The sequence below is a fragment of the Hirundo rustica genome, chromosome 6 (assembly GCF_015227805.2).
Source record: "Hirundo rustica isolate bHirRus1 chromosome 6, bHirRus1.pri.v3, whole genome shotgun sequence".
NCBI classification, from domain to species: Eukaryota; Metazoa; Chordata; class Aves; order Passeriformes; family Hirundinidae; genus Hirundo; species Hirundo rustica.
The window spans coordinates 18,731,799-18,748,028 of record NC_053455.1 but is presented as its reverse complement, the minus strand read 5'-3'; the positions used below and the strand labels follow the sequence as shown (position 1 = coordinate 18,748,028).

The following is a 16,230-nucleotide window of genomic DNA, read 5'->3' as shown; positions in this document are numbered from 1 at the left end:
AAACATGATGTTTACAGAGAGCAACAGTGAGAATTCAGCTACAGAGCTGTAAACATCTCACAAAAGCTCACATAATATGACAACAATATTTGCTCCCCCACTGTCCCCCATGAGGATGTTGAAGACCACCTGGGTGGCAGTTGCGCTCAGTTTCTGCACTGCTCCTGGGATTATCACTGATAAGACAGAAAAAACTTGCAAGTATTTTCAGAAAAGAATTCCACAGGAAAAAAAAAGAACAGCAAATGTTTCAATACCAATAGTTTGTGTGAGGATAAATAAGAGCACAATAAAACCTGTGCAAGGTCTGCAATTACTTCCTAACAAGCACACATATCCTGAAGATTCAGAGAACAGAAGTATCTATATTCATAAACGTTGTTATTGCTGGTACCACCAACACACAGACACTACAAGGCTGTCATGCCAAATGTACTTCAGTAATTTCAGAGAAGAAAGAATACTGAAAATTAACATCTCTGCATACATGTTGGCATGAAAATGAAGAATACTGATTTCTAATTAAATGAGAGATTTAGATATAAGTGTAATAAGTGGAAATAAATCACTTAAGAAATGTAAAGGGCACTGCAGTCAGATTGAGAAGCTTCTTATATATTTTTGATTTGTTACCTATATTGTTTGCACATACTTGATAAAACAGGCATTTCCTGGATAAGTATACAAAGTAATTGGTGAAAATCTGGCACAAAATGTTAAAATAAATGGGGTTACATCAGGCTGGAACATATCACTAGTGGGGTTATACAGATGTCCATCTCAGGCCTAGCTCTCTTCAATGGCTTCATTTAACAAACTGGATGAAGAACTTGAAGTGCTACTAAGTTTACAGATCATAGTAAATTTGGAGAAGCTGTCTACTCTTGACTGCAGAAAGACCTGGACAAATTAGAGGTCTGGGCAACCACCATCTGTAAGAAGTTTAACAAACACAAGTGACAGAGTCTGTACCTCAGATGGGGCGACCCTGGATGTGTGAACAGACCGGGGAATGAGAGGCTGAAGAGCAGCACTGTGGAAAGGGGCATGGGGTCAATGGCAAGTTGAGCATGAGTCTGCAGTGTCCTGGCAGCCAGGAGGGCACCAGACACAGCAATGCCAGCCAGGCAAGGGAGGGGATTGTCCCCTCTGCTCTGCACTGGGGTGGCCTCACCTTGAGTCCTGTGTGCAGTTTTGGGCACTGCAATATAAGATGTAAACCTATTAGAAAACATCCAAAGGAGGTGATTGGGAAGATAGTGAGCGTGGTGAAGGGCCTAGAGAGGAAGTCATATGAGGAGCGGTGAGGTCACTTGGTCTACTCAGTCCAGAGGAGAGGAGAGGAGAATGAGGAGAAACCCCACTGCAGTTAAACTTCTTCGTGGAGGGAAGAGTATGGGCAGGCACTAACCTCTTCCCTCCAGTGATCCAACAGAATGGCCTGAAGTTGTGTCAGTGGCTGTTTAGGCTGGTATTAGGAAAAGGTTCTTCAGCCAGAGAGTGGTCAGGCACTGGAGCAGACTCCCCAGGGAAGTGGTGACAGCAAGTCAGAGCTTAAGAAAAAATTAGACAATGAACTCAGCACATGGTGTGGCTCCTTGGACTATCCTGGGCACTGCCAGAAGTTGGACTTCAGTGGTCCTTACATGTGGTATGGTGCTGTGGGCAGCCTTATTCTTGATGGGATGCAGCTGTGTCTAATCACAACAGACTAGAAACAGCCTTGTCCTTGTTAAATTGCAGCTGTGTCCAATAAGGAGCTGTATTACAAAAGAGTTGGTTGGGCAGCTATGGGGGGTAGGAGTTGGTGGATCGTGGTGCTTGTGGGATCCAACAGTGAGAAGGTGTGTGAGCTTAGCTGTAAGGTAATAAACTGCTGATCCATATACTTGCCTTCTGTGAGGGTGTCTTGAGCCTATGTTTAGTCAGGGGAGGTTTTTATGGAGAGTTTTTGAAATGATGAGTGACTGAGGAAGGGGCTGCCTCAGTTCTGGTGCCACTGTTGATTGGTTCCTTGTGTGAGGAGCCAAGTGGCTCCTCATGCTTGTGGGTTCCTTCCAGTTTAAGATATTCTGTGATTTATTGTATCTGAGAAAGAAATAAAGATTAGTTCCAGGATGAGTGGATATACTCTGATGTTATCTTTATTAATCACATAAGAGTGGCTTGCCTGCTTTCTCCAACTTGTCTTCTCTGCAATGAGAATGGTAAACATTTCACATCAGGAAACCCTTTATTTCCTGCTCTCATCATCTCTTTGGTGCTTATCATAGTTTCCTGTTGAACACTGAGATGCATAATGGGCATATTCTGCCAGAAAAGTAACCTACTGTGGCATTCTGACCAGACTTCAGATCAAGTATGCAACAGTTGGAAATTATGTGACAGTGCTATTCCTGCCACTATATAATCATGTTTTGGATTATTTATTTTGTCAGTGCAGAGGTGGATATTTTTTATAGCACTTTTATTTCACTTTGCCTTTTTCTGAGAAACAAATATGTTCTTCAAGAATTTTCCACATTTTTAAGAACACTGATAGTTCTCTACTTGGATCACATGTTTTTAAGTTATCCAACTACTAAAACTTTACATCTGGTTTCAAATGCACACCCATATATTTAAGAAGCACAGATGTGTATGCAACAAGATAAAGGATATTTCTGAAGCTTCTATTGTTCTAATCCTTTCATTTCCTCCATAATAACCTTTTGTCTTTTTTCCCAATTCATGGGTTTACTGGCAATGATCTGTTTGTGCCAGGGAAGCTGTGCTGATTTATACCGGCTGAGTAATTAAACCTGTATTTTCCAGTAACACTCTTCTGTGGGTCAGGGGTTTTTTTTTTCCATTTTATTTTTTTACCCTTTTACTTTATATTTCTGAATTCATTTTTTCCTTTCTTTGAATGAATTTTTTTGTACTGCAAATGCTGGATGTTGTATAATCATTAATTGCAGTGCTAGTTTCATCCTATATTCCGTTGTGAAAAAGAAGAGTGGTGTACTACATAGCAAGAGGATTACAAGCAAGCTGTCAGGGCTTGGATGTTCTTCTCTGCATGTCTTCTGGTATTATATTGAAGTTATTTCTTCAGATTTTTAGACCTTTTGCTTAGTGAAACAAATTTAATAGGTTTTAAAAAAACTTCAGGCCTAAATCACCATGACTTTACCCCAATAAAATACCAGTGTAATACTCTTAGCACCTTTAATATTATTCCAGCATAAACCTCTAACTATTCTTTTAGAAAATTAGGTCTTTTAATTTTTAGATACCTTTGTAAAGCAAGAAAACTGAGCTTGTGGAGTTTGTGTCATTTAATTGAATATTCATGAAGAAAGTTTAGAGTATGAGCATTCATCTGTAGAGTTTTCATTTGAAGTCTTCAACTTATTTTTAAATATGTGTTCCTCATTTAATTCAATATAAAATGAATTGTTATTTCTAAAACATTGCTGGTAAAAATCCATCACTTGAAGTTCCATCCAACACCCACTGAAATAAGTGTGCATCATGTAATCTACATTCCAATGGTTTCATAAAAATGAGTTATGATCTTTTGTACTCTGTTTTAAATCTAAATCATCAAGTTGATGCATTAAAGTTTGGAATCTTGGGCATAAAATTAAGAATCTTGTTAACTTGGAGTCAACAGAAATGAAAAGTGAAGAGATATTTTGTAAATTACTACTTCTGGCAAAGACTACACTTTGTTTCTCTATAGGTTTGTTGGAAAAATGGTTGAGGTATCTGGAAATAGGTTTAAAAATTGGTAAAATGATAAGAAAACAGGGTAGCTGACTGGGTTGGAGACTATTTTATTCTTTAAACACTGTTGGTGATTCTGTCCTACAGTTAAAATTTCACTTTACAAGCTACATAAACATACTGTTTCCTGCACTTCCTGTGACAATAACACACTGGTACACAGTGAAGTGTGCTGTCTTTTCTGTGAAATGGTTGCCACAAGAGTAATAACTGCAAACCCTGATACTAATCCCATTTTTCAGATTATATCTGACATCTCCATATGGGCAACTAAAAATGTGTAGGAGGGTTGGGATGCTAGAGAACATGCTCAATTGTGATTCTCTAGTTTTGTAGCAAAATGCAAAAGAAAAGTAGAACAAAACTGAAAAAGGTAATATTTTTATTTGCATTCTTATATGACTGTAACATAAAAAAACCCTATACTCTGAAATTCCTCAAGTGTGCCAGCATCCAAACACAAAATTGAGTCTGTATCAAGGTATAGGTTGAGTTTTCATGTGCTGCATTATTTATCCAGTGGTATCCTTTAGGCATTACTTTTGCTGTTTCTCTCTGCGAGAAAGTTACCCATTTATGAGGATTTATACTACCATCTAGTGTAACCTTCTTTCTTTTTCATAAAATATTGTCTTACACATAAGCAAATCTCCCAAGCCCATGGCTGCTGATATCACTGAGTATACTTTGCTGAAAATACATTTGTCCATGTGCTGGAAAAAGTGATCTTTCCTTGGGGTCAAATATTAGTTAAGTTTATGATTGTAACTTTTCAACATCAGAGACACGTTTTATTAATTACAGAAACAAATTTGGATTAAAGGCAAATGGCTGCCCTCCACAATCTTTAATTCAATTAGTGAAGCAATTGTCTGTCTTTACTGAGATAACAGAGGCTTAATTGGTGCCCCTTCCTTCCTTCAGTATACTATATTAAAGAGGGGGAGATTAATGTCTGCCAGAAAAGGATGCAGAAATCAGAAACAAGCCATGATTTAAATGCAGGATCTGCTATTAGATGCTTGAATTAAGCAGCTTCCACGCATACTTTGCTGTTTTAATTTGAATTTAGTTTTAATCTGAAGGCAAAGAAAAGGAGCCTAGTTTACCCAAGACATTTCTGCATTCCAGTGGGACAGTTTAGAGTTTGCCTGTGAGTGTAGGTAATAAGCAGTGACTGAAAGAAGATGCAAGAAAGATTATGTAATGAATATATAACATGTAAGGAGGGGTTAGGGAACCAGGATTTTATCTGTTTTTCTACCTAACTGATGCACATTCAGGCTGGACTACTGTAGTCCCAAGAGGAATTAAAATGAAATCTGTGGGATGTATTCTGAAGTAAGATGCATGTAGAGGGGTGGGCTAAGTTTACTTGTTAACATATTCATTAGCTCACCTAAGTCTAATTAATAGGAATCATAATGGCATCCAATCCAAAGTCTAGTTAAGCATTTCTTCAGCTTGAAAAAGAAACTGTGGCCGTGTGTATCACATAGAAATTAGATTAATTAGATAACCAGATTAATTTAGATACTCCAAAATCTAAAGGAATATGGAAAAGAGAAAATAAAGAAGAAAGGGAAGAAAAAAACAAAAAAAACCACAACACCCCAGCTTGTTAGTACAAATCTCTAGTTTTCTTCAAAGTAGATGGATATATCTTCCATCCTAAATTTCAAATATTTGACCTTGCCATCTTTTTAGAGCTACTACCTTACAGGTTTTCTCAAAGCTTCATTTGCTGATGCATGTGTTTGCTAGCCATTCCACTGATTTTTTTGAAAATCTGATAAGAAAATACAGAGCCTGTGTCCAGCAATTAGGCAGCTCATCATCATTCTAATTAATTTCAAGGCATGTTCTGGTATTTTACTGTTCAAGTGAATTTATTCAAATTACTTTTTACCAGAGAGCACACATGCTTGTAACAGTCCAAATTCTTCTAAATTTGCGTATCTCATCTTTAAACTTAGCATTGGACTTAGGAGTTGCTGTATGACAGGGAACTGGAAAACATAAATGCTATACTGAAACTATATCAGATAAAATAATTTTTTAGTGTGCAATTCAGAGTTTTCCACTTTTGTTTCCTGCATTTCACAGTATTACAAGGGTGGCATCTGAAAACTGAAGAGCAAAGAAAAAGTTAATTAACCTCCTGTGGTATTGATCTAAAACACAGATTCCATCTCCTATATGACATTCTATATACTGACATTGTAGAAATGCTTGAAAACTGATATTTCTAAGTGCCAACACAACAGCACAGCAATTTTACTGTAGCCATGAGTATAAATACAGGCTGTTTACACTGTATGTTATGGTAGATAATAATAAAGATAATCTGATATAACATATTACAAGTCATTGCAAAGAAAATTGGATTTGCAAATTCCTTCATTTGATGATTTTCAACAGAACGTGTACTTATTGCACAATTTCTTTCCTTTTAAAAATGTTCAGAGGAGTAATTTAATGTGAACAAGGTGGATGTTCTGTCTTTAAAAAGGATTAATTCTAACCCTTTAATTATTGGAGATTATCTTTCTTTTAGAAGAACTAATTAATGCACAGAATTTTCTTTCCAGTAAAATTTTAATTGGAAATGCTCTGCAATGAATGGAAATCACCCCTTACAACATTTGTATTATATTGGCTCTGCTTTTTATGCTCCAAATGCAGTTTTACAATCTTTCCTTACATTTCTATTTTACTTTTTTCTTCATTTTACCTCTTAATAACGCCTTTTATAGAATGTCTCTTTTAATAGATTCATTAGCTGTAGTTATTCTAGTGTTCAGTATGTGACCCTTTTGTTTGTTACTGTAACTGCCAAAGGGCTCATTACTAAACCAGATCTCTTCAAAGTGGTTCTGGACTTGCATGACAATGGTTGCTATAAGAATTAACACATAAGAATGTGATTTCTATAGGAGCAGATGGCATTTTGGTCTAGTTCAGCATCACAGCTAAAAGCATGAAACTTGAATTAGTCCAGGTGATTCAGGTTTCATTCTCATTGATTTCTAGCTTTGTAGTATCATGTGGGTTTATTTTGCTGTGGGTTTGTTTACCAAGCTGTTCAAACTAAAGATGATGTTTCCTTGTGATAAGAGGTGATGTGTGCCAAAATAAACTTTTTGAGAATAATTATTATCACATTCAAAATGGAAAAGAGATTAAAAAAAAGCTACATGCAAACTTCTGTAGGTCTCTTACTATAATTTCAAGTAAATCCCAGACTTACTATATGTAGTATAAGAAAAGAAGTAGGCATATAGTTTACAGAGCTGTTTCAGGTGCTGCTGAAGTCAATAGCTTGTGATACAGGAACAACACGGCACACTAAAATTAAAAAGAGTAAAATTCAAAGCTTCAAAAAGAAACTTTTTTCACTCAAAATGAGAATTTGTTTTGTTACATCTTCCCAGGAAAATAAAAAAGATATGATTGTTATTAGATTGGATTGAATGCTTGTACAGATATTAATGGTATTCAGATATCAGAATGCACCACAATGAACATTCTAGAATATGGCTGATGTAGTCATAACTAACAGCTGTCATTTGTGGTGTTGTGCTGAAGGATGTGGTCTTGGTTCCTGCTGGATATATGAGAATGCACAAGATAGATCCACAATAACTCTTAAGTCCTTGAGAAGTTCTGAGAATCATTTATATTTTAAAATCACATTGTAGAAAAAAAAAAAAAAAAAAAAAAAAAGGCAGCTAAAACTCAGTGCTTTGATATTAATAGAAGACTCTTTTTTTACTATATCTATGGGTAGATGCATCAGGAAATTGCAGGATTTTTTTTTTTTTTTTTAATTCCCCTGTCAAAAAGAATTTGTTCTCATGAAAAGCAGTGCCAGTTTATGAACTTCTCTGAAATATGGCTTTGGGAAGCTACATGGTTTCATGACATTTCATCAGGTAGAACACTGGAAGGGCAACATTGTGGAGTGTGTGACTTCAAGAAAGCCCTGCTGTGCATGTGGAGTTCATCTTGTGGTCCCCCAGAGCCTCCTGCTTTCAACCCTAGATTCATAACTAGGCTGCTTTGCCATCTGATGTATTTTAGCTGCCCTTTCCTGATAGTCACAGGACGAAGAGGTGTAATGAAAGTGTATTATTATTGTAGCTCTCTTTTTTTCTGATTAAATATTTGAGACTATTTTTCTCTGAAATTTTCTATTTTGGTTTTCTTGGGTATTTTATCCTCTTTCTGTTTTCCAATGAATGCCTGCATTAGTATATCTTAGTCCTGTACTAGTCCAAATAACAGCAATGTCTTTTCTTACTCTATTGACAACATCTGCATATAAGAGGTACACTTGCAAGTACTCAAAACTCTTAAATCCAGGGAAAACACAACTAGCTTGATATTAGGATGTATTTTTAATTTGCAGGGTCAATAAGCAGACAACAAAACCCAGCTAAAAATAGTAGGCTCTCTAAACATTGACTGCTGTGATGCAGAACTACAATATATACACTATATAATGTTACCAAATATTGGACAGGTTTTTTCAGTCTAAATTGATTTGTTTAGTAACGTGCTCACTAAGCCTCTTGATTCTTCATTTCTAACAGAAGTTTGTGTGAGGAAGGGTGTTGCTAAGGCATATAGGATCAAATCCATTAAAAAGACATAAGACAGGGTATTTATCAGAAAGATGTTGTCTATTTTATATACCAAGAGACAAAAAAAGAGGTATGCATCATATAAATCAGCCAAATGCTAAGTCTGGGATGTGTGGAAGCTACAGTGGAGCAGTGGTTGACCTGCTTCAGGAGTCTGTTGAGACTGCATGCTTGGTTGTTAGAAACATGGAAGTTGAATACAGACACAGAGAAAAGACAGACTTGGGGGTGTTCACTGCAGAGATCTACAGAGCATGCATTAAACTGTATACAGTAATAATAAAGACATCTCTTTGAATCACTTTAAAGATGTAAACAAATCCAGATGACCTAGTGAGAGAATTAAGAGCTAATTACATTAAAGCAGTGAAGATCAATTGCATGTATGTTGATAGCCTCACTTTATTGTCTTAACTTGAGGAAGCAAATCATATTAAGAAAGGATAAAGCATAGTTGACCTAATTCTGATTACAGAATCCTTCTTTTCAGCATCAGATAAAATTTTCACCATCTCTGCAATAATCTTTATCTGAAGAACTTTACATTTTTGCATTATGAATTATCTGAAACTGGAATTAAGTGCTGAGATTTCTCATATGTAGGATGGGTATCTTTGACCCATTTAAACAAGGACAAAAATATTATGCTGGAAAAATTTAAGCTGTGGATTCCAAAATGGTAACAGCATATCTGGACAGGCACCAGAATTTAAGTAAAAGCTGTGCACTTCTAAGTGAAATATAACAAAGACAACTTTATGGCCACTTTAAAGACTCTTTTTTTTTTTTTTTTTTTTTTTTTTTTTTTTTTTTTTTTTTTTTTTTTTTTGTGAGACTAGATTTAACTTTTAATCTGAATAAACCAGTATAAATAGAGTTTTCAGGTTATGATAAAAATGTCTTTGGTTTGTGTGATTTACCTCCTTTGTAGTGTCCAAGTGTACTATGATAGCATTAAACAATGGCAGTCAGGTATCCTTTGGAGAAGCCAGTATCATTCCAGTGCTAGTATGTTTAGTTTTGTATATGCTTATCTTCTAGTGCACATCTGCTTCTATCTACATGCCATTACTTCTGTCCAAAAGAAACAGAAGTGGAATTCTGCCCTGGCTCCAAAATATCACTTATATTTTGTCTGCCTGGCACAATATAGAACTGTATCAGACCTAGTCAATTTAAAAGTGTTATTACAAATAATAATTTAAAAAGAAAAAAAAAAAAACCTAGGTCAGCAGCCATACTGCTAAAATAGGCTGGTCTTACAGATAGTATCTGATTTTGGAACCCAAGCTCTGTCTTCATGAAGGTCTATATGACTAGACACTGCACTTAATATTTCTTTTTATTTATGGATATATCCTTGCAAAGAAGATACTTAATGTGTAATATATAACATGTATATCATGTAATTTAATTAATTTTACCAAATACTTTAATACCCTACAATGTAAAAACCATGTGGCTAGAAATTTAAAAAACAATTCTATAAATATAGTCATTTTTTATGTAACTGTATGAAAGCTTCCCTAATATTCAGTAGATTTAAAGCTGGTGTTTGTACTACTTGTGCAATATCATATAAACATACAAGCCTGATTATTGATGGTCTCCAGTGTAAATAACGACATCTTTCAAATATTTTTGTACCTAGAACTTCATAGGAACTGAAGCCTATAAGGACTACAAGATCTGTAAATTGTATTATATAATCAAATTTTTATGCACAGAATATTTTTATTGGATGGAATGGCAACTCAACAAAAAATTGGTAAGAACCAATGGCATATTGGATACAGTTTTGTGTGAAGTAAAATTTCACTTTTTCCGTGCACAATGATCCATAAGCTTCTCATCTATTTTTGTTCCACTGCTACACACTGAAAGTGAAATCTGTATTCTATACAAAAGGAAAGTTAAATTTGTTTAATTGAGCTGAAAAAAAATCAAAATAATCAAGTGGAGTCTTAGAAATTGAAGACACATTTCACTTTTACATGCTTAAATGGAAATAAGAAAAATTTTATTTCTTCATGCTTTAAGCAATGTTTTTCTTTGGAATGCAAGCTAGTTATTATTTTTAATTGAAATGATAACATTACAAATCTGATGAGAAAATCAACAAAAAAAATTAAAGTAATACACTTTGCAAAATGTTGTCATTATCAATTTCTTCCTCTGAATTGAAAAAGTGAAAATGTTTATATATTGTCTACCTCAATTATTGATGTACTGTGCAAATATCATGCTTTCCCCACAGTCATGCTCTGCTCATATGTTCTGTATTGCTACCCTGCTTAGATATATTTTCTCTTAAATCAGGTTTCCTGTACACATATGTTTATGCTTTTCTTACTTGCTCATGATTATAGTTTCTCTGATTAATGTCCAGATACACTAACTTCTTTTCAAAACAATTCCAGTGTTAATTCATTGTGAACAATGTGAAGATCAAACATAGCAATGAACATTTCATTTCAAAATATAGATGAACAATTCTGGAATTGTTCAGTGCTTTCTCTTTATGAATAAGACAATGCTTATAGGAGTCAAGGTTCTCTGTGAGACTACCTAGGAACACTCAGCTCCTATTCCAGCCGACCAAAACAGAATGCAGAGTGGTGTGTCTCATCATACTTTATTTAATGTGTCTTTATTATTATAATGACTAAATGAAAAAATAAGATATGTAGCTTTCTTCTTTTTTCATTTTATATTTCTGAATTTTTCATTTAATTTTATCATATAGGAAGAAGATGTATTGCAATTTTTATTTTTAATAGTCTATAATAAGCATATGTATATTGAAGAAGTATTTTAGTGTTTTAATATTTAAAGCTATTACAATCTGTGTTCTTTCTAATTTCAATAAATAGAAGAGGAATTGTGGTTTCTGACACCCAGCATATGACACTAGCACACCAGGAGTAATTATACGAAACTCTTGAATAGAAACTAAACCACAAGGCAAATAAGTTCTAACAAAAACAGAATTTTCAGAATTGTCACTTTTAGTCCTACACATAGGTTAAGTGTTTATTATCAAACACATATTAATGTATATTTAAAATTAAAATTGATGATTGTTTTCAGTGATGTAAAATAATAAATTTTTGCTCATCCCCAATAAACACTGTGCCATTTGTACTATTTTCTTTTGGTTTGTTGTGAATAATACCAGCCATGCATACTGTGTTTATACAGTCTGTATGTCTATATAGAAGTATTGTTTTAGTTACTCTCTGGGTGTAAATATTCAGCTTTTTTCAAAGACAATCTCTTAAAAAAATAAGAAGAGGAAAACCATATCCTATTGAAGTTGCATAGGGAAATCTATAATGACAACAAAGTTTTCAACTAAAAAAAAAAAAGATATAAAGCTAGCTTTCAGAACAGGGTAGTTATAACCTAATTCCAGTGGGACTAAGAGCAGCAGGAATCTCAGAAGAGAAAGAAAACAAAGCCAGCTAATCATAACACCTTTTCTTTTCCTGGCTGGGTGGGATAGCTGCAGAAAGCATAACTGATCTAAGATGACCAAATATATAGTTTGTTTACTTGGCCAATCTGCTGGGGAAAAAAAAAAGGAATGTAGTGGCCCTTAATAATGTCCTAAAAACTCTATGCTTAGTTTTCCAGTGACACAGGTAGAAAAATTCCAAGAGAGGTCTCACTTTCCCTCCTCACCTTATGCTTCTGTGTATGAGTTCACCTTCCTGTCCCCACCCCTGCCTTTCTCTGTTCTGTGATTTAAGAACTGAGTGTCAGCCTTAATTCTGAATTTCCTGACTTTTATGGTTTAAGTCAGTCTCTTAATGTTATCTAAACATATTTTCTTGGTATTTAATATAAAGAAGCTTTGGTTTTCAAATAGAAAGACTTTGATCTGATACACTAGAGGGGGGCTGCTGGGGGAATGTGGTGTGATTTCCATTATTTCCCATCTCTTTCCCACTGCACTACTTTTGATATAATTTTTCTTTCATTTCTCTTTAACCAGCTCCCAAAGATTTGCTGTGAGGACAACAAAGAATCCTGTCTCGTGAAGGATAGAACGGACTTTGCCAAACTGCCTTCAATGATACTTGCTTTTTGTTTCTTTATATACAATTGAAAGGAGTAGATCTTCATGATTAATGTACAAACATTACATTTAGCCATTTTTTACACTCTCTTCCTCAATGCAGAGTGAAGTGTGATTATTTCTGCTACAATTTATTCAAGTTTTGGTTTAAAGGTACTTTCACTGACAATGGAATGGTCAACATAGATGTCTGGACTAGCAGATCTCAGATCTGACATCTCCATATGGCAATCCTAAATGATGCCTAGCTGAAGTTTGAAAATTACAGAGTAACTTCTAGTATGCTAATGGGCACTAGCTGTTTGGAAGAGATGATTAGTGTGGATGCAGCACTGAGTAAATGGAGTCCAATTCTACCTTGGTTGGGATGATTCTGTTGATATCACAAGCAGCAGATCCAAAGTTATTTGTGGTATCTCTGCCCCTATGGGACCAAAAAGTCCAAGGTGCTAACAAATAAAGTTGGGGAATATGTAACAAAATGCTCCAGGTGAGACTATGCAAAAGAGGGAGGGTTCCATACAGAATAGCTTCTAAAATCACAAAATGCATTTTAAGTAAGGACAGACCTAAATACTGGGTTTTCAGCTTCCTGTGATGAAAAGAGCTTTTTGAACTCCATGGAAACATTGAGAAAGATAATTAGCAGCCTTAGTGATTGAGTGACATGAGCGGGATTAAAAAAAAAATCACTTATTTACATGTCAAAATGTCCATCACAACCTGTTGGTATGGGAACATACTGCCTTTTCTTTAGGAAATGAGAGAGTGTAAAGAAAATGGATATGTTCACTGGATGAATATATGTCCTCAGAGCTGTTACCCTGGATTTACAGCACTGAGAAAACATAATCCAGTCTACTGTGTGCTGCTCTTCTTCTGTTGCCATAAATGGAAGAAGGACACCCCACAGGACTCAAAAACACTTTGCAATACGTTCATAATCATCAGCAAACAAGTCATGACTACCACTCACAAAATTACAGAACCTACCAAAACTAGGGAGAAAGGAAATATGAGAGGCAAGAGTAAAACTTAACAAAAATAGTTAGGGCAATGAAAAGAATGAGAATAATCTTCTGTAGAAGGTCAGCAATAACGTGCTGCTCATAACAGCAAGAAATCTTATGAAGTACTGTGAGAAAGAAAAAGTAAACACTGCACTTGGTTTGCCAGACAGGAGTGAGTTGCAGGAATATAGATGTCAATATGCCTGATTATAAGGGCTCATCCATTCCTAGCTGCCTTTCATAAAAAGCTGACATCGATATCAAATAGAAACAGAAAAAGATATTTTATTCAATGAAACTAAGTGTTCTTGTAAACTCTCAATGAATGAGTCCTGAAGCAAGATCTGGGTTGATTAGACAATGAAAAACAGTCATCACTCAGTTGATTTGCAAGGCTCAGAAAATTAATTATTAGAGTTATAAATAGAATTCATAGTTGTAATCAAACTATGGATCGAGATAAAACACAACAGGGACAGGGGCACAAATCTTAAGTGTTTGCTGAGAGCATTTTTTGAAATATCTAATACCTAAACCCACTTATAGAAATCTAGATGTCTCTTTCTGTGAGGGAGATGCCAAACACTGATGTAAATCTATCCCATGAAGCCAACATGTGGATAGTTGCTTTAGTCAGCAATATTTGTTCCGTGCATAGGGAATAAAACACTTAAGTCACAAAGTTACAGCATGGAAAATTTCTAAGGAAAACAATTGCATTCAGTGAAAAAAACCCTCTAACTGAAATGTTTCAGGAAATGGCAAAGTTGTTTTACCGCTCTTAAAGAAAAATTGCAGGTTTTAATAAAGAGAGTAAACAGAATATGTTCCCTATTCCCCTGGACATTCACTAAGTTTCGCAAAGTTACTATTGAACTGTTCCAGTCTTGTATTTAGCATGCATGTTCTACCTTCACTGCAATAAATTGCAGGTGGATAAAAATACAAAGCTCAATGTGCTATGTACAAAGAAGCAAAAAACTACTGTTGGATTTTTGCCATGTACATGTTCATGCATATTTACATCCCTAAGGTACTACCTTATATCCCTGCCTTTTTACTATGTAAGAGTTCCCTCTACTGGCTGAGCTACTGGCCTTGATTTCCATTTCACCATGCTGATTCAAAAGATTTCAGAATCCAAGTCTGACAATATTTTTTGCAGTTTCTCTGAAACTCTTTAACAGTTACATTGAACTCTTTTGAAACTGAGGAGCCTTTAAAAAAATAAATGTGAATCCACCCAGTATGGACTAAAAATATTTAGAGCCAGTACAGTGGTGACAGACAGTCCCTAGCTGAAGCTGATTGATCAAAAGAAAATTCAATAAGTAATTGAATGTAGAGGTAATTGAAATACAGGAACAATTTAAAAAGCAGGATTCAGTATATTGACTTATTTTTCCAGTCCTTAAAATGGTCAAGTTACAAGGCTTACATTGTATAATACATTATAGAGAGCATTTTCTTCAAGCTGCTCCAAAAGCTATTCTCATTAGTCTTCTTTATCCTAGAATCTTACACAGCTGTGCACTGGGTGAAAGCAACTCAAATGAAGATATTAGTTTGTGAAGACTGATTCATCTCTATTCTTCTTTCAAGGTCCACTGATGAAATTCCAGGATTTCCTTACTTAGTAAAATTGGTTATTTGATCTTTATCCACGCTGGGCACAATACTCCCACAGATGACTAACAGAAATTCCTGAATCCTCTCCAAGAAGTGTATACCCTCTATTGTCTTGGCTTTGAGGAAGCTGGGCAAATCCATCATGCCGTTTTTACCTGAGAGTGAAGAAATCATTCTTGACCTCTTAGCAAAGTCAATTGGCTAGACTCCTAAGTTCTTCAAAATCTATACTTCATCAATGAAAGGTAATGCATTAATAATGGGGAAAATGGGAGAAGACCAGTTTAAATATTAGAAAGAAAACAATAAAACAAACTGTCATGCTCCTCTCACTGGGAAACTGGAGACAGGAATTTTGAAAGGAAGGTTTATCTCTCCTCTTATTCAAGTTTTTTGATCGATAGAATGCTCAAATATTCCTAAAATGAAACCAAATCAAGACATGAACAGGATATTGAATAAAATCATTAATGTTGCAGGATATGGATAACAATACCCCATTTAGAGAGAAATAGGTATAATATTTTGGAGGAAAAAGATGGGCAGATATTATACTGTTTTATCACTATGCTTGGACATCAGAAATTCTTTTTTTACTGGAGTGTAGTGAGGGCCCATGGGCTCAAGATTTCACTCAAATGTTAAATTTTTTTTGCCATAATTTCATTAGAGAGCTCAAAAAAAAAAAAAAAAAAAAAAAAAAAGAAAAAGGAGTTTGAATGATTTGAACATGAAAAAGAAAAATTTGAGCTCAGAATGAGGAAGCTATGGAATTTATTGTAATCTGGCCTATTTCCTTCAATGGACAACTATGAGCCTATTGAAAATGTATGAATGTACCATTTTATTTATGTATCTTTTTTGAAATGTAAACGTCTATGGCATAAAAATCTACTTTAAAATGCACCAGTAGTCATACTTTTCAGAGAGAGAACCTACAGGATACTAACACCATTTCATGCTATCTGTCGCATCTGTAGGTTGAGATATCACCATAGTATAATGAGTGTGCACTGACTTGTGTCTTTCCCTTGCATCACTTTCATAGCTAGGTTCAAAACTGAAATTTCTACATTAAATAAAGTGTGCTTTC

At 35.0% G+C, this 16,230-nt stretch overlaps 1 long non-coding RNA gene across 2 annotated transcripts; it reads left to right on the top strand.

Annotated features, from left to right (window-relative positions):
* The first annotated feature begins 1,794 nt into the window (after nt 1-1,794).
* Nucleotides 1,795-15,585, top strand: LOC120754380 (uncharacterized). 2 transcript variants are annotated; one of them, XR_005701411.2, is made up of 3 exons: nt 1,795-1,865; nt 10,069-10,185; nt 12,415-15,585. It is a non-coding gene; the product is annotated as an uncharacterized LOC120754380 (long non-coding RNA). The 2 variants fall into 2 exon arrangements; XR_005701412.2 differs by having other exon boundaries at nt 1,803-1,844; nt 12,415-14,627.
* Nucleotides 15,586-16,230: the final 645 nt, after the last annotated feature.